The following is a 19,092-nucleotide window of genomic DNA, read 5'->3' as shown; positions in this document are numbered from 1 at the left end:
ACTCTGCTAAATGATTGAATTCTGGCCTAACAGTATCAAGAGCTCTGTACATCCACTCCTCCGTGAAACTGGTGAAACATATTAAATAAACAAACAAACAAAATGAAAACATGCCTCATATGAACCCTTCAAAAATGGCTCTACATAACAAAACAAAGGAAGCAAACATACGCAAGAAAATATATAACCATATAGTAGGAAAGTCAGAGTCTGAGATATCAAGTCAAGATGATACCTTTCTCACTCCCTCCCAACTCATATGGATTTTGTCTCTGCATAATTGTTTGCATTTTGCAGAACATTAAATAGAATCACAACAGGACACATATTTTTGAGACTGACCTCTTTTACTCAATATATGAATTCTGTTAAACAAGCATGGAAGTATCAGTAGTCATTTCCTTTTCATTGTTGTCTAATATTTCAATAAAAACCATGACAGATTTTGTTTATCTCTTCACGGGGATACTCAGATTGTTTCTAGTTTTTGATATAGAGAATAAGCTCATATTAACAATTCTATACACCTCTTTTTTTTTAAAGAGAGAGTGGAGAGAGAGAGAGAGAGAATTTTTTAATATTTATTTTTTTAGTTTTTCGGCAGACACAACATCTTTGTTTGTATGTGGTGCTGAGGATCGAACCCGGGCCGCACGCATGCCAGGCGAGCGCGCTACCACTTGAGCCACATCCCCAGCCCCTATACACCTCTTTTTGTTTATACATATTTCATTTTGCTTATACAAATTCCTAAGAGTGAGATAACTAAGCCACAGGTTGGTATAAGTATATGTTCTACCTTAGAAGAAATTTTCAAAGTTTCCAAATGATTTTATCATTTAAAACTACAAAATTAGGAGTGTTTAAAAATTTCCTTCCAAAATGTTTATACCAATTTGACATTCTCATGATAACTATGATGTTATCAGTTATTTTTATCATGTTTCACAAAGGAATTGTTCTGCAAAAATTTTGAAATAAAAAACAAAACCTGTTTCTTTACCAGAGACTAGTTTCAAAAGCAGTATATGTATCCCACATTTTTACATTGGGGAAACTTGTCTTTATTAATCTTAACAATTCTTATACTGAACCATTCACTTTTATGATCTCTCAATGTTAATATGATGTCATTTTTTAAATAGTTTTTATAATTGATCCATGATGTCCCATTGAATGAACATTAATACCACTCCTCTATTGAACACATATTTATATGTTTTCAAATTATTTTTTCTTTATTTTGGAAAATACAATAAAACATTGTCACATATATCGGTACACATTTATGTGAGTCACATGTGGAATAGATTTATAGAAGTATAATTACCAGTTCAATATATGTGCATTATTTAAAAGTCAGTCATAAAATGGCCAATTTCCTTCCAAAAATGCTTATTCTTCCAGTTCTAAACTAGTTTGCAACAGTGCACATATCCCACTAGAAAGAATTAGAACACTAAATACAATATTTTAAGTATGTCTGAGGACAATGAAGGTGAATCAAGGGAGCTGGAGAAATGGGTGGTCATTTTATCTCTCTTGGTGATCTGTGCATTCTATAGTTGCTTTTATTCTTGAAGCATCCTCTAATTCATGATAAAATAAATATGCCATGCATTTTATTGTTATCATTTCTTATTAATTATGTTTTTGAGTCAAAATAAGGAGCAATGCATGCTAATTGCCTATTAGAGTAAAGAATGTGTTCTTAATCCAGCCTGACACTCTTGGAGAATTGGTCAACTTGCTCCATCTTTGGATCCTCATTTTTCTTGTAAAATGAAGATAATATTGAACCCTCAAAACTGTAAGGAGAAAACATGAGATATAAAGTTTTTAAAGTTCTTCGTGCAAGAAAAGGGCCACTTGGAGAGTATGAATATACTTCCTCAACAAACCTCTCATTTCTTTTGCAGACCTTCCCTCTGTCTGCAGGACAGGGAGCTGGTTATCATTGCTTCATTATTTTGGTTGCTTCAGAGGAAGATACGTTAAAAGCCTTCCAGGTTTTGTTGCTTTCTCTATGAGGAGCCTGCTTACTCGTTCTTAGTGGGAAGTCTGTTTTATGGGTCAATAATGGATTCTGTTCCCCCGGAGTTTAGTCAATCACCATGGTCTGAGGCACTTTGTGCCTTGATGCTAGCCGTTCAATTCAATGCTTTCAGGCTCTGAGCCCAGCTGGTGAGTTTGCCTGTTTCTCACCTGTGTTATCCAAGACTGAGGAGTTGGGGAGTGCACGCAGATCTAGAAGGCTCACAAAAACACAGATGATCCTGCGTGCAACTGGTAAAACACAAAAGACATTCTCCAGCCTAAACGATTGTGAGGATACCTGGGAGCTACACTCCTAACTCATCCCCACCAGAAAACCACACTGCTTACCTGCCTTGCAAGCCATAGCATCAGCTGCAAACTGAGGATAGTCAGTTGTCTCCTGACAGAGCTCTGACGGAATCTGAGAGGCCACAGTCAATGCCACAAGCCCATCCCCAGGCAAGCTGTCTTTTGATTTCCTGGTTTCACTTCAAAGTAACCGTGGATCTGTCTTTGTGCACTCTCTCCTCCAGGAGCTCTAGGGTCATGTGCTCCTTGGCAAAGACAAGGAAATGAGCTCAAGGTCTGAAATTATTGGGGGCTATTTTTTAGTCGTTGCATTTTTGAACCTGTCACCTTCTTAAGTGGATCCCTTATGATATAAACTCTCCCACACTCAGCTCTGCACTGACATCTGAGCCTCTTCTATTCCTTCTAACACCGATTTCCGTCTGTCTTCTTTCAAAGAATCACAACACATACTACTCTGTACTGTCAGGTCTCAGGCAAAATTGATAATGTTCCATTATCAAATTTGAAATAAAAGTTCCTTTTTCCTTTGAAAATATGGAACATACACAGGTATGCAAAATAACCAGACTTCAATCTCTCTGTGCTGAATTAGTTATTGTGTCTGATCTTCTCTTCAGAGAAAAAAGGGTTATCAGGTGGAAATATCTCTTTCGGTTCATTGGGCTTTCTTTTTTTACACTGAAGTAGTTGTATGTTGTCACTTTTAGTGGTTTCTAGCAAATCTTCAATTAAAGACTGCTGTTTGTTTTGTTTTGAAGTGAAGTGAGAACTGAGAAAGAAACTCTCCAATCACAAAGTCCTGTAGCACAGGATTAAACGGTAGCTGAAGGAAACATTTTCTAATACATACCCTTTGGAGCTCTCAGAAAGAGTCTCACAAATAAAGGAACTGGCATATTGAAATCACTGAAAATATCCCAGGCCAAAGTGTAACAAACATCACAATGTGAAGGTCACCGCATAGAAGAGAATTTAGGTTTTCATCATCATGAGACATCATACCAGCTTAGTGTGAGAAGGCAGAGTGGACGCCAGGCATGAGCAGACACCTCAGACAGCTTCCCATCAGCAGCTTCACTCCAGGCATTTGACAAGCACTGAGAGTCTCCATTCTCCACCATCGGGGTTGGCATTTGCTTAACTAAGATTGTGTGAGCAGCTACAACATAGGCCTCTCTGTGCAGAAGCAGTGGAGATAATACACTGACGTGTTGTTTTGCACATCTCTATGTCACAGAATGTCACGTGTCTATCCTGTGTCTCCCAGCATGCCTTGCCACAGGAGAATCTGCACTTAACGGATGTGTACCATAATATACATGGCACTTAACCTAAAATCCCCATGGTAAAGGCTTATCTCTATGGATATTTTTTTTTCCTTCAGAAATAACTATGGAACTTTATTGTGTAGAAAATGTTCTGTGAGACTTGAGCTTTAGGAAAATCTCATCCAACCTTTTGACAGTACCTGTCCTCCTGAAGTTTCTTTCAAGACGCACGTGCTGGTTGGCAGTGCCAAAGGAGCCAGGCTAGCTGCTGACAGGCTGATAGTTACACATTTTATTTTATCACACTTCTGCTATTCGCATGCGTTTTTATAAAAGAATATTTTGCTCAGTAATAGATTTTTATATATGGACTCATGGATGACTTTGAGGTACTTATGGCAGTGACTTCTTAAATTTGAGATTTTATTAACATCAGGTCAATTTGTAGTAAGGCAAGGTATACAGTATCTGTCCTCCTTAATTTTTTATACTCTAAGCATCTTGAACACTCCATTTTATTTTAACAATTTGAAACATTAAGAATGAACTTTTCTATTGGACTGGATTATAACAGACATAATAAGTATGCTCTATCTCTATGCATTTATTTAAATACTATATGTGTCCTTGTCTCCTTACTGTAGATAAATGATCTTGATTTAAGTATGACTTCTGAAATTCAAGATGGTATAAAAGCAATATGCATTCAGGAGAAACTGTTCTTCAAATTGTAAATTTTCCCAGGCTAGATATACACAGTGGGATAATCTCTTGAGGGGCTGGACAGAGTCTACCAGCCACAGTCATGAAAGAAGCACCAATGGCCAAGGGATTGGCTGAACTATACTGTGTAGTCACCCTTTTTTGATATAGATATTGAATAAATTATATGATGTATGCAGCACTTTATTACAAGACTGAATTTGTGTTAGATGAGTTTACCCAGCTGCAGGCTAATGTAGTGATCTGAACACATGTACAGTAGCTATGCTGAGCTATGAGGCTTACAACTTAGATTTATCAATGCATTTTTCAATGTACAGTATTTTCAACTTTGAATGGTTTATTGGGGTGTAATATCATTCTAAGTCAAGGAACATCTTTACAATGAAACACATGTTAGAAAGTTGCATAAATAATAAGAGTGTAGCTTGATGGATTTCCACAAGTGCAATGTGTCTTGTTTAAAAAGGTCCAGATCAAGAGACAGGACAGTACACTCAGTCTCTCCTTCAGTCACTATCCTCCAAAGTCAGCTACCATCCTTGCTTCTAACCTCATGAATGCACTGTAGCTTTTCTCGGTAGAATTTCTGGTTTCACTTCACAATGTTTTAGAATGTACATACAACATATTGGGTTGAGGGATTGCACACTGGTGACCTTTCCACCCTCCACCATTGTCTTTCCAATTCCTTGAGACCACAACTGCTCTGCCTGTTCCTGGAACTGCCAGCAGTGCCTCTGTACTGGGGCAAAGTACTAACACATCATTTCCACCTTTCACTCAGAACTAGAAAATGCCTTCTAAGAATTGCCACCAAGAAGCCAGGGGCAATGATGCACCTGTATCCCAAGAGACTGAGACAGAAGGATTGCAAGTTTGAGACCAGCCTCAAGAATTTAGTAATAACTTGTCTCAAAATAAGAACGTTTTTAAGAAGTGATGAAAGGTATAGCTCAGTGGTAAAGTATCCTGGGGTTCAGTCTGTTTTTTTTTTTTCTTTGCAAAAAAAAAAAAAAAAAAATGTTACCAAGGAAAGCCAGACCTCTCTCATCTTGCCCTTACCTGCATCTTTCCCCTTTGGTCACACCTTCTTCTGCACCTCTCTGGTGCTATCAGCAGTAGCTGAATAGTGTTCTATTCAGTTTATCCTAATTTGTTTTTGATAGCAGCATAATTACCTTACAAGCTACTCAAATCTTATACCAAAAAAGAAAAATACTTCCATGTAATACAGGTAATATAATCTTGAGACCTGTTTTCTCTTTCCCAGCCTGAATACAGACTTTTGGTTGAGATCAGGACCTGCATTGATGATAGAACTCAGGAGTAGGTAATGATTTCTGTCTTGTTTGAGAGAACTAACAAAAGGACTGAGATGGACAAGAAAAACTGTTATAAAATCTTGGTTATGCTTGGCTCTTGATTAGAGATGAAGTAACATGGCTGTTTTCCTTTATCCATAGCAAGCCACACATGGATCTGTCATAGTGTGTTTCTGAATGCTTCTGCACGGATATTGCTCTCTGGGGTCAAGTTGCAGTCCTTGAAGTTCAGTTGCAACTATCAGCTATAATTTTAGTCCAGGAACCTGAGTCAGGGCTAAGTAGACTGTGTTTGGTTTGGGCACTCAAGAGTTCGCACATGTTAGGTACATTCACATTCTAGTGAGTTATTATCAGAACCTGCTAGTTATCCTAGTGATGCATAGAGATGAGACTGTATGTTCTGGACTAGAGAAGAATGTACCCAATGTTATAGACATTTTGAGGCTCGGCTCCAATCACACCCCTTCTGCTGGCCTTGTGACGATGGCTCTGGACCCACTTTAGCGGTTATCTCTGTAAGCTGGCAGCGGGGAAGGGTCTTGCTTTCTGATTCAGTTGTGTTCATCAAGTAGGCGCCTGAGGTACACAAGGCTCCCCCTGGCTCTTGCTCCCATGGCCCATGGGACTTCTCCAAAGCCTGGCTCCTGCAGTGTGGGTGGCTTCCCCAGCATTTGCTTCTGCAAAACACTCACTTCCTCTGTGTCTAGGACCTGCAGCATGGGCAGATCCCAGGAGCAGACTCCTGAGGAATGTGCAGGGTCCGCAGTGCCCAGGGCCTGCGCTGCACGGCAGCCTACAGCACACAGTGGCCAGAAGCCATCCCCAGAAACTCAGGGAACCAATGGTCCTGGCTTCCAAAGGACGGGGTGAGTCTACAGGATGTAGAACTTTCAGCTTTAAAATTTGAATATCCTTGGCCAAGTCAACAGGAGTTTGTCATTCTTTGGGCAAGTACCCTGCACTAGGTAGTTTAGTAGCATCTGGCAGGACACTACCTCCACCAGGGGACTCTGCCCAGAACCCCAAAACACAGGCTCCAGTTTGCCTTCAGGGCACCTTGGCCACTTCTGTGCCTACTGCAGACCTGAGCTGTGACCTCAGATGTCAGGGTGGTGGCAGAGCTTTAGGCACTCCTTCTTAGCCTAAGGCGGCTGGCTGCTTATATCCAAGTGCTTGTCCCAGTTCTTTTTACTTCTTCAATAGACGATGCATTATGGCTCCAATCTTCTGTCATACTTAACAATTCTTCTTATGAAATCTTCCGTCTTCACATTTCTATATAGTTTTTCTTTGTTGTTTGTATCCTGACTGGTATGGAATTATAATCATTTTTCCCCAGCTTTATCAAGTACATTCGACAAATAAAAATTGTATGCACTTCAAAAGGTGATATTTTGATATGCATATATACATTACAGGGTGATGATGAAAATTAAGTGAATTAATCAAGCTGATTAACTTATGTATTATGTTGATATTTATCAGATGTTGAAATACACCTCTCTCACACAATTGGACAAAATCAAAACATTTCATTTTAGAACCTTTTTTAATCAGATAATTCTTAACTGCACAGAAGAATATAAAAGTTCAAGAACTGGACGCTAATTGTTTCCATCTTGGTACATTCCAGAAGGGCCATGGTGATGAAATTTTGTTTAGAATCTTAAATAATAAATGGCCCTGCCTCCATATAGCTGGGGATAAGGACTTTCAAAATCTACCCCCTTCTGGAGTTGACCCTTTGGGGTATACATTGAGCATAATGTTCTCTGTTGTTATTTCTGTGGTCTTCATGGGGTGGTCCAGATCCACGGGGACTGAAGTGGGAATCCATAGTGTCAAAGCTTAAGTGTTCAGTTTAGAGCGTGGAGCAGGTCAGACGCTGCTGTTGGAAGGGAGCAGCCTCTCCAGGGGAAGCCACAGGATCAGAAGCCTGTTTTAGGGCCCATCAAGCTGACAGGGGGGTGGGGTGGTTAATATCCCTCCTGAATTACTTGCTACATGGAGGATCTCGTAACTTCTTGTACACTCAAGGTTGACCCTTGATCCTTAATGGGCAGTTAAGTAATGCCTCCTCAGCATCACTGCTGGGCGCTGCCCCAGGGTTTAAGGTACCAGAGGTCTACTGCTCATTGGCATCTTTTCTCACCCTATAACCACGGTCATGATCCATTGTCTTGCTCTTCATCCTGTGGCTCCTTTGACAGACACACACACACACACACACACACAACACACACACCTCTCTCTCTCTCTCTCTCTCTCTCTCTCTCTCTCTCTCGTCCTGTGTTTGCCTGAGCCTTCAAAGCTACTTCTTTACAAGCTTGGTCCAATTTTTTGTTGTTGTTTTTTTGTTTTTTTAGGAAGGATGATTCATGGTCCCTATTCTTTAATCTTGTCTAGAATTTTTTCTTTATAATTTTAAATTTTTTTACTATTGTTATATTATTGTGGAGATTGAACTATGAGTGGAATTTTAAATACCTTTTAAAAATAAATGAGTTACTGTGTTAAGCTGCACTCCCACAGAAGTGGAGAAAAGCAGCATAGTTCACATGGTGAGTGGTCCAGTTGTCAGGTTCCGTAGGAAACTTTGTTCCAAAACAGTTTTAAAAGACTGTGCTTGAAGCGGATGCTTTGAGGGCCAACGTGGGGGCCCTGTCTCCCTCAGTGGACCTTGAGACTCATGGAACTCAGCCAGGTGTTTTCGGAAGTTTCTCCTTAGGTAGGATTCAGACCTTCTTGTTATAGCTATTAAATAAAGAAGAATTTTAAAAAGAGGAGTGACCTGTTTTTCTTCCTATGTCCTTTATTTTTCAAGATTTGTGTTGTCAGAGCAGTGTTGATACAATAGCTGTTGTGGTGACAGTTTTAATGTAAGACTGATGAGCTAGAAAACAGAGATCTCTTTGGTAATTTAAAAGACTTAACACAAGTTTTGCTTTATTTCTCAGGTATGGAAGGCACATTGATGCCATCTAAGAGGAGAAATTAGAACATTTGACTGATTTTTTAAAAATTTTACCCAAAATTCTCTTCAAGTTTACCTCTTTCCCAACTCCCAGTGAAAATTTTCAAGTTACTTTTGTTCTGAAAAATGGAATAATTTGTATCAAAACTCTTAGCAAACCAATGTCTGAAAAGAAAAGCAATTGGTAAAAATAATTCTGCTACACTATTTAGCAGTTGCTCCCCAGTGGTAAAGGTTTATGTCTTTAGGAATATCAAAAATGGAACAGGCTACATATTGCAAGTGAATGTTTTCCTTCAGGCACTGAAACTTCCCCAGCTGCATAGTTATAGTATCCTTCTGGTTTATAAGTTTCTCAAATGCACTCTACCATTTGCAGCAGAGTTGCAAGTGGCAAGCAATCTTTCAGGGAAGAACAGTGATGAAGAAGTTTTGAGAATACAAAGTCACATGCTTTTTATTCCACTATTGAAAAATAAAGGAATAGAAGGTAATAGTGAGGGAATATGAACCAGGAAATACATTATCAAGGCCTGGGCGAGCTCGGTTTAACATCATACTTTCTCAGAGACAGCACATTTTAAAGAGAAAAATTACTATTTATATAAACAGTGTTGAACACAGCACAGATCATTTGGCTTCCTTTTCAGTTTATGAAATATGACTGAGTGCTTAGTCTACTGGGTGCATGGGTGTATGGATGTGTTTGCTGTGTCCATATGTTTGGGGAACATTTTGTATTCATTTAATCATATATTACTCCATGCAGAATTCTGTCTTGGAAGATTGCATAGTGCGTATAAAATAATGTCATTGCTGCTCCCACAGGGGAGGGAGAAATTGAGAAAATAAATGCAGGAAAAGATGACACTCAAATTTATAATGTTTATGATTTTCTTTGAGATAGAAAATCTTATCCTTTTTTGTCTTTACTTATCTGAATCTCATTAGAAGCAAAGAGAACAACTGAAAGGATTCAACATCAGATGATTTGGAATTTAATTTTTACTCAATAATCAAGGCAAGAAATTTAATCAAATTTTATATGATCCTTTATCCACAAATAATAATCATAATCCTTAGCCGTAGGTATTTTAACATAATAAATAAGGTAATAGGAGAACAGTAGCATACCATATTACCTGTCTTATACCAAGTTTTAAAATATTGTTGTAGTTGAATCAAATACAATTTGAATTAGATCTTATAAGGTCCAAAAATTTAATCTTACAACTAATATTCTTTTATTTTGTTGGCAGTCTTTTTGGAATTCTGGGCTATATTGATGTTCAGTAATAATCAGAGTGAATAAAATGGGAATAAGAGTGATTTGAAGGTACCCATACATATGGATATATATATGTAAAATTACACTGTGAACTTAAGATTGCTAAAATAATGAGAAAATCAAAACAATATACAATAACATTAAAAATGAAATAATATGATACTACTAATAGCAATATAAGAATTCAGGGAGAAAAGACATGAATGCTAACATTTTTAATGGCAGTTTTTCTGGGTGAAAATATGGGTTAGTTCTTTGGCAAATAATAATAATGTTTTACATTCTAATATATTCCTGTATCTCAAGAGTTCCATGCACTGTGCCATAGAAGATCTAGAGATGACATTTGAGTTGTGATCTTTGAAGGAAGAATGGTTTTTCAATTCAAAAACAGAAGATCTGTCATAGGTCATGAAACACCATAAGCAAAGATAGATAAAAAATAGTGAGAACTAATGACATTTGGGAAAAATTAATCTAGTTTCACAGCACTATATTCATACCAAAAATATTCATTGAATTCTTCTAGAAACTATGCACTCTAGTAGGTACAAGCAATGTGTATTTTATAGTTAAGGGGGCAGTGTTCTGAATGTGTCAATTAGGACAATATTTTAATAATTTATTGTCCAGATATTCTGTAAATTTTGTGCTTCTTAAGTTAAATTTTATTTTTAACTTACAAACAATAATTATACAATTTATGGGATACAATGTGATGTTGCAACACACATATCCTTTTTGGAATTATTAAATCAGGGTCACTAGCATATCTACCACCTTAAACACTAATCATTTCTTTGCCCTGCAAACATTCAAATTTTTCATTCAGTGATCTTGAAGCCTATATTATTGCTAACTGCCTGTGTCCCACTGTACAATACAGAACCAGGACATTCCTCCTAGCTAACTGCAACCCTGCATGTACACACTGATCAACATGCCGCCTCTCAGCCTCTGGGATCCATCATTCTGCTCTCTACTTCTGTGAGTTCAACAGGTTTATATTTTACATTTAAGTGAAATTATATGTTATTGGTAACTCTGGGCTTGGCTAATTTAACCTGGAATAATGTCTTCTTAATCCATAAAATATTGCAAATGACAAAATGCAGTTTTTCAAGGCTGTCTAGTAGTCTTCTAGGTTTGTATAACCATGTCTTAAAATCCATTCATTCTTTGATGAACTCTTCCATTGTATCCATTTCTTGGGTTTTATGAATAATGTTGACTTAAACATGGGAGTAAAAATATCTCTTTGGCATCCCGATTTCAATTCCTTTGGTGTAAACCAGTGGCAGGATTGCTGGATTACATGATAGACCTATTTTTAGTGTTCTGAGAGTTTGAGAACTCCATACTGTTTTCTAAATTTTGCAGCAAAAGAAACAATCAGTGAGATGAATAGAGCGCCTACATTTGGGGAGCAAATTTTTACCACTTGCGCATCAGATAGGGCATTAATATCTAAGGTATATAAAGAACTAAAAAAGCTAAAACCAAAAAAAAAAAAATACCCAGTAAATAAATGGACCAAGGAACTGAACAGACACCTCTCAGAAAATGATATACAATCAATCAACAAATATATGAAAAATGTTCAAGATCTCTAGCAAATCAAAAATCATAAATGCAAATCAAAACTACTCTAAGATTTCTTCTTACTCAAGTCAGAATGGCAGCTATTAAGAATACAAACAACAATAAGCGTTGGCACACTCTTACATTGCTGGTAGGACTGCAAGTAGGTGCACACATTATGGACAGCAGATGGAGATTCCTTGGAAAGCTGGGAATTCTTCCAGTGATGAAGAAAGTTAAGGTGATTTAGCTTGAGACTTTGATATGTAAGGCAATAAAACCTAAACGTTTCATTGGAGTTAAAAAAAATACTATACTCCTCTGAGGATTTTCTTTCGGATTTGGCTACTTGTGTGTAAATTTCAACAAATCATATGAGCTGCTATTTACTACTAATTTGTATGTGCCAAACACTACTCCAAGGTTTCAAATTGCAGAATGCTCACAGCTCAGTCTTGAGAAATATTGCCACTCTCTCCATCTTTTAGAGGATCACACTGAGGAAAAGAGAATTTAGGAAATTGCTTAGAAGTAATTTATTGGATACAGGCAGAGTGCTGTGGCTTGCTGCTCTTTCCTGGCAGGTAACAAAATATTACATCAATGCACACACCTGTGTGCATTTAAAAGTGCTTAATTAAAACACCTGCTAACAATGTGAAACAATGTGAGAATACTCCAATGTCTAAATAAGATAAAAACTTCAGGTTGTCATATGGCACTGTAAATGTGTTCAATAACAAAAGCATGTATTTACATCAATTTTATTAGTTTTACCACCAATAATGACTTACAAAATTGTCAATAATCACTTTAAAAAGCACTTTAATTGAAGCCAGTTGACAAAGAAAAAATTATATTTATTATATCTAACAGCACTAACCATAATAGAAATATTTTTATTAAGTATATATGATTAAGGAAGTTATAAAGAACTTCATTTTGATCATGGATAATTGACATTAGAAGTTTATTCCAGTCATCTTGTATTGTAAAATGCCATCTTGACTAAAATTTGTTTCAATTAGCCATTTAGTAAAATATATGCTATTTATTATTTAATTCAATTTTTCATTATTGATATTTCATTACTTTAAAAGATTTGCTTAAAAATCCATAAATCAGAGGTTATGAATTCATGACCTGAGTGCAGAATCTAGCCAATAGATCTGTAGTATTATTCTGCAAAGTCTTTTATTCTTGCTTGGGTTTGGTTAATACTTTAAAATAGATGTTCCATAAAAATCCAACTGTCTTTAAACTTATGAGAAAAATCAGATTAAAAGATCTAATAATGGCATGGCGGAATTTTAGACAAAGACTCAGTAGTATTATCTCCATGGAAATTAACCTGTCCAGTCTCCTGTAGTTTCTACCACTCCTCCTTTTATAACCATAGATCATACATATTCCTACTTAGAGATGTCAATCAATTTTTATTTTTAATAGTTTGTAATTAAAATATGACACAAATGGAGATTTTGCACATATCAGAAGTGCAAGTTCAGTGATTCTTCATGAGAAGAGTCTTGTGGACATACAATTACCAAGACCAAGAACTGGTCACCACCACCTCTTTCCCCAAATAACCACCATCTTGTACTTTATACTATAAATTAGTTCATTCTTTCTTTTAACTTCCTGTGATTTTATCCAGACAGCATACTTTAATCAATGCTATTCTTCTAAAATTGACTTGTCTCATTCAATTGGATAAAAGTGAGATTACGTTTTCTGTAAGATGTGATAATTACATAAAATTACATAAATTTTATTTGTGTATCTGTCTTACTGTTGGTAGATGTTTGCAGTATTTATAGTTGAGGATTATGAATAGAACTTCTATAAACATCATTCTACTTGTATTTTTGTGAATATGTTTGTCCATTTGTGTTAATTTTATGGGTTAAATTTCTGGGTGATTAGATAGGCTTGTGTTCCTTATGTTCAGCTTCAGGAGAGACTGGTTGGTAGTTTCACAAACAGTTCATCAATGTACATGCATCCAGATGAAATTTCCAGTTGCTCTATAATCTCACAAGTGCTTGTCATCGATGTTTACATCTGTTATGCACATGAATTAGTCATTCTGATGTATATTCAGTGATATCATGTAAATTTTCATTTCCCTAACATTTAATGAAGTACAGAAATTTTCATAAATTTATTAGATTTTTTTGTTTTGTTTACTTTGTTTAGTGCCTATTTAGTTTTCTGGTCACTTTCAGCTCATTTTCTTTTGGGTTCTCTGTCTCTACAGGGTTTATGTATGTATTTATTATATATGTAAATTACATGTGTGTTTGTATCTTTATATATTTGACTATCTCATATATATTTTGCAAGCATCATTACCCAAACCTGACTTCCTTTATACAAAGTCAATATCCTTGTTCTTATGAACAAAAGCCTACAACTTTATTGTATTCCAATTAATCAATCTTTTCCTTCATTCTCAGTACTTTCCATGTGTCATACAGAGCAATTTACCTATCCCAAGATCCCCTCCTGTATTTTTAAATATTTAATTCCTCTTTAAATTAATTCACTAATCCTGTATTTGATTTAGTATAATATGTTATATAAAATCAAGATTATCCTTCATTTTTCCTAATAAATATCTATTTTCACATTTTACATTTTAATATGGAATATGTTATTTGGCTTACTTCTCATCAGAATCCCCTAGGATACAGATGTTTTGGCTTACATATTTGACACCTGAGGGCTGTATTTATAATTACAGCTTAGTGAGACACAGAGGCAAAGATAAATGGCTACTCAGTGAGAATGTTGAGTCTTCATTGCGGCTGTCTTCTTCGTAGGTTTGATAGTTACAAATGTTCAGAAAGAAGACATGTAATGATCATTTCAGATTATTTATTTTATCTGACAATAAGACTAAACCATATTTTCATCATTGATTTATTTTTTCATTTGACATGCTGCTCTGTACACAGTAGTAATAAATCAATAATTATTAAAAATTGGCTTTAAATGGCATCTCATTGGAATCGTAAACTAAAATCTTATTTTATCTACTAAAATTGAAATGCCTTCCTGTTTAGACTAATAGTAGACATCCTTACTCACATTTTTAGGGGAATAAATGTAGTTAACAGGTGTTATGGTATGAAACATACTGTGACCTGTTGATGAGGTAGTATCTGATAAAAATGACCTGCATATTAAATTACCAGAGGGTTAGAAGTCACTTTCCTCCTTACTTTTAGTGGTGAGAGTATGGAAAAATTCGCATATTACATATAAGAAGACAGACTGTAAGAACCAATGAATGTTGGTAAATGTCAATGGATATAAATATAGTAAGAACAATTTCTTCTAGACTCTCAAATTATTAATAAGAATATTAATTAATGATGATTAATAGTAATTATTATAAATGATAATCGAAACGATAAATCATTAATTATCACCAAAATTGGCAAAATCTATCACTACCTAATGCATATTTATTTATTTGTTTGTTTGTTTTTGTCTTCTCTCCCTAATTGGTAAAAACCATAGACAGTTTTTTTTTTTTTTCTTATATAGCATTGCTATATGACCCAAGTGTCTTGGCACTCAGTAAGTATTTTTAATGTGAATAAATGTAGATAACAGGAAATATCCACAGTAGTACAGTCAGATAGATGTTTGGAAAGGCACAAGTATCTCATAATAGAAAACTTTTTCTCCTACTTAGGAAATTTTCCTCATCATTCTAACTGGGTCTCAGAAGTGAGTTAGCGAACATGAGTTAATCTGCCATTTCTAATATAATAACATTGAGAGATGAACAAAAAACACATGCTTCACAGATCTTGGGAGATGGGACACTGCAGTATGTTCCATACCACACCACCTCAGAAGACGGAGTGTCCATGATTGCTACTGGTGTTCACTAAACATCAGAGACTAAAACATGCTGCTTTGGAAATATGTTAGCTAACAAAGATGAAATTCACAGGTGAATCACCTTCCAGAGGCATTTTGTATAGCACATCTAATGAAATTCACATTACTGTATAACATGACATTAGTTATGCTTGGTACCAAAAGTCAAAAATAGACACTGGAGCCATTTCCTTTATTGGAGCTATAAAATTAAGATAAATATTTTTGTAACTATATTTAGAGTGTGAGTTCCAATAAGAGAGGGAACAAAATGAAGGTTCCAGTGAAGTGGGCCCTTCAGGTTTAATGCTGAGAGTGAAGATATGCCTTAAAAAAAGAACACCTTCTCCATAAGAGGAAGAACTCAAAACACTCCTAATTTCCATTTTTCTTAATATAACATGAAGAAAACATTCATCTTCTGAAAATTCTAAGTCATCAACTGATTTTCACATGTGTTTGAGACCAGAATTTGCACGGCCTTCTCCACAAGAATAATGTTAAGAACAATTTTTTCCATCTTTTAAATTTGTTTTAATTAGTTACACGTGACAGTACAATGATCTTGACATATCATACATTTGAATCAGATGGGATATAATTTTTCGAGGGACTTAAACCCATATTAGAGAATATGCATAAGGAAATTCCAAAGGTTATGTAGTGTAAATGAGTGAACAACATAAAAATGCCTTTATAAATGTTACAGATCTACATACATTACAAATATTGGAATTAATAAAGAATGCAAATTTATTAGATTGTTAATAGTTAATAACATAAAGTAGATATTAAATAGGTTCAAGAAGTAAGAGATCACTAAGATGAAACAGAATGATTAGAAAAATATTTAAATGGAAATTTACATTTTAAGGAATGAAAATATAAATGTATATGTAGGGACACATGCACAGTTAGTCAAAGTTACAATCTGATGAAACTAATCAGCACAGAAAACAGAAGTCAAATACATGAAAAATAAGAGTAAAAAAACACCATTAATAGAGTGAGTCTACATATATTTATAGAGAATAATTAAATCACATGGTGGAGAAAAATTGGAGTGGAAAATACTTAAAGATATATTGATATAGTATCTTAGTCCATTTTCTGTTGCTATCACAAAATATTTGAGGTCAGATTCAAAGTTATGGAAGCAGGGAAGTTCAAGATCAGACAGCTACATGTGGTGAGGGACATAAATCTGTATCAAAACATGGGGGTGCCATCAACTGGTGGGAGCATGCACCAGAGTGGTGAGTAGTCACATGTGGAGAGACACCTGTGTTAGATACAGACCTAGGGGAGTTGTGAGGCTCCCTGAATCACCCCCTCACGTTAATGAACCCAGACCCAGAAGAGTGAGAATGTGTACTGGCAGGAAAAGCTTCAGTACTGCCAAAAGACCACAGCACCTCTCTAAGGCACCACCACCCACACTGCCACACTGGGGACCATGGTTCCACCATATGAAGTGTTGGTGGACAAGCAATATCCAAACCAGAACATACAGACTCTCCTAGAATTAACAAACAGCACATACCGTTAGATTCCTACACACCCCAAAGTCACCAGCTATTAGTAAACAAACGGGTGCTTTTGATTGCTTAATTGTGATGATGTAAAATATCAAACTCAAATAGAAGATTTGAAAAGCAGAGATAAAGATCAAAGAGTATATGACACACACAAAATAATTTAGACTAGTAACACTGGCCTCACTAGCAAGAGTATAATCCAGTTTACTCTGTAATATATACAAAGGGCTGATTTAAAAAAAAATCACAGAATATATGAGAATAAAAAACAGTCTAGGTCAAAAAAATTGAGAGATTGCTTTATCAACACATGCATACTAAAATAACTCCTAAAGAATATAAATTAGAAAGGAGATAAAAGATCCCAGAAGCAAATATTCAAATATTAATAGTAATAATAATAATAATATTTAATTTGTAAGAACATAGATCCTAAATAAGAAATAGATAATTGAAATTTAAAATGTTTAAACTCCATTAAAATTCAGGGGATAAATAATATTGATTCATTTAACAATTATGTTTTAATTTTTAGTTAATTAATTATGTGTATGAATGTATGCCTATGTTAGAATTTCTAGACAAATTACTAACATATGCCAATTTATAATTTTCTAACCGGTAGTAATGAAAAATAGAATAAACATACCAGAAATGATTAATAAAAAACATAAAAAGCGGGCATGGTTGTGGCTCAGTGGTGGAGTGCTCGCCTAGCATGTGCGAGGCCCTGGGTTCGATCCTCAGCACCACATAAATAAAATAAGGGCATTGTGTCCAACTACAACTAAAAAATAAATATTAAAAAAACATAAAAATCAAGAGCCACCCAAGCATATACCAGTCACAAAATTATTCTTGAGTTGAGCATGCTTATTTCAGTGAAGGGTAAATAATATTAAATCCATGTGCTGAGTTTATTGAATTTTGGAAATCATTAAAGGTAGTCCTAGGAGTGCTGAAAATTATTTGTCTGAAAATTTACACTATACTTAAAATTTTTCTCTTTAGTTTAGTAATTGTGCATGTACACAATTATCACCTCAAGTCTGCTCAAGCAATCTGTCTCTTTTTGTATCTTCTAAGCATTCATTACAGAGCAGAAAATAAGTCATTCTTCCAGATTTCCTTTGCCATGAAATCTTGACTGAAATTCACATGAATTTCATAGAGTTCTTTGGTTCATAGATTTTCAGTTCAAAACTCCATGTGAATTTTTTTTTTAACTTTTTAAACATGTTCTGGTGTTGGGGATTGCAAAGGGGCCTTGTTCATACTGAGCTCAAAATCTCCTGGTGAGCTACATCCCCGAGCCTCAATTCTAATTTTTAACGCAGTTTTTCTATCTTTCTTTCCTTTTTCTATCCATCCTTTTATTTGGGGCATGAGGCACCTTGATATAGCTTACCTTCCATCCGCATTAACACAAGGTCAAGTTAAGCTCACGAGATGGCATTTAGCACCTGGATTCTGTAGTAAAAATCTAACAGGAATCCATCACCTAAAGCCTAACAGAGTGACAGAATTTATTATCATTCTTTCTCAAACTCCAGCTTTATTTATTTTGTGAACAGTCTAAAGAAAATAGCAGAGCAAATGGACAACTCGGTGAAGAATCACTTTTCAATTATGTAGGAAACAATTTGTTAGTGTCAGAATATGGAAGTGGAGCAAGTGCAGTTTGTTCTAAACAATCATTTTTAAAAATTAGACGACATGAGAAATTACCACAGTTGCCAGCTTTAAAAAAATTCTGCTTCCCATATACCCAGGGAGGCTGTACAGGTGTCAGGCTGGGAATCCAGGTACTCATCAACCGCAGTCATGAGAAAACACGGTATACCAGAAGTCGAGCTCATTGCACTAGTAGGTGCTGTGCATAAGTCTATCACCTGGTCTTCATTGTGAAGAGGTTCTATTTGAAGCCATGCCTTTTTTTTTTTTTTTTTTTTTTTTTTTAACACGACAGTAGGAATCCAAATTGACTGACTTTCATCCTCTTGAAAATCATGAGTTAGATGGAACAAGATCTCGGAAAAGCCTTACCATACAAGAGCACACACCATGGCAGTAAATCAAGCAGGGAATCTCTTTTCAAGGAAATTGGAGTTTAACTGAGAAGAGGAGATTAAAAACAGGCAGCAAT

Source organism: Callospermophilus lateralis, chromosome 14 (genome assembly GCF_048772815.1).
Source record: "Callospermophilus lateralis isolate mCalLat2 chromosome 14, mCalLat2.hap1, whole genome shotgun sequence".
In the NCBI taxonomy this organism is placed as follows: Eukaryota; Metazoa; Chordata; class Mammalia; order Rodentia; family Sciuridae; genus Callospermophilus; species Callospermophilus lateralis.
The sequence above is the reverse complement of the archived record's forward strand: the minus strand, read 5'-3'. Positions refer to the sequence as shown.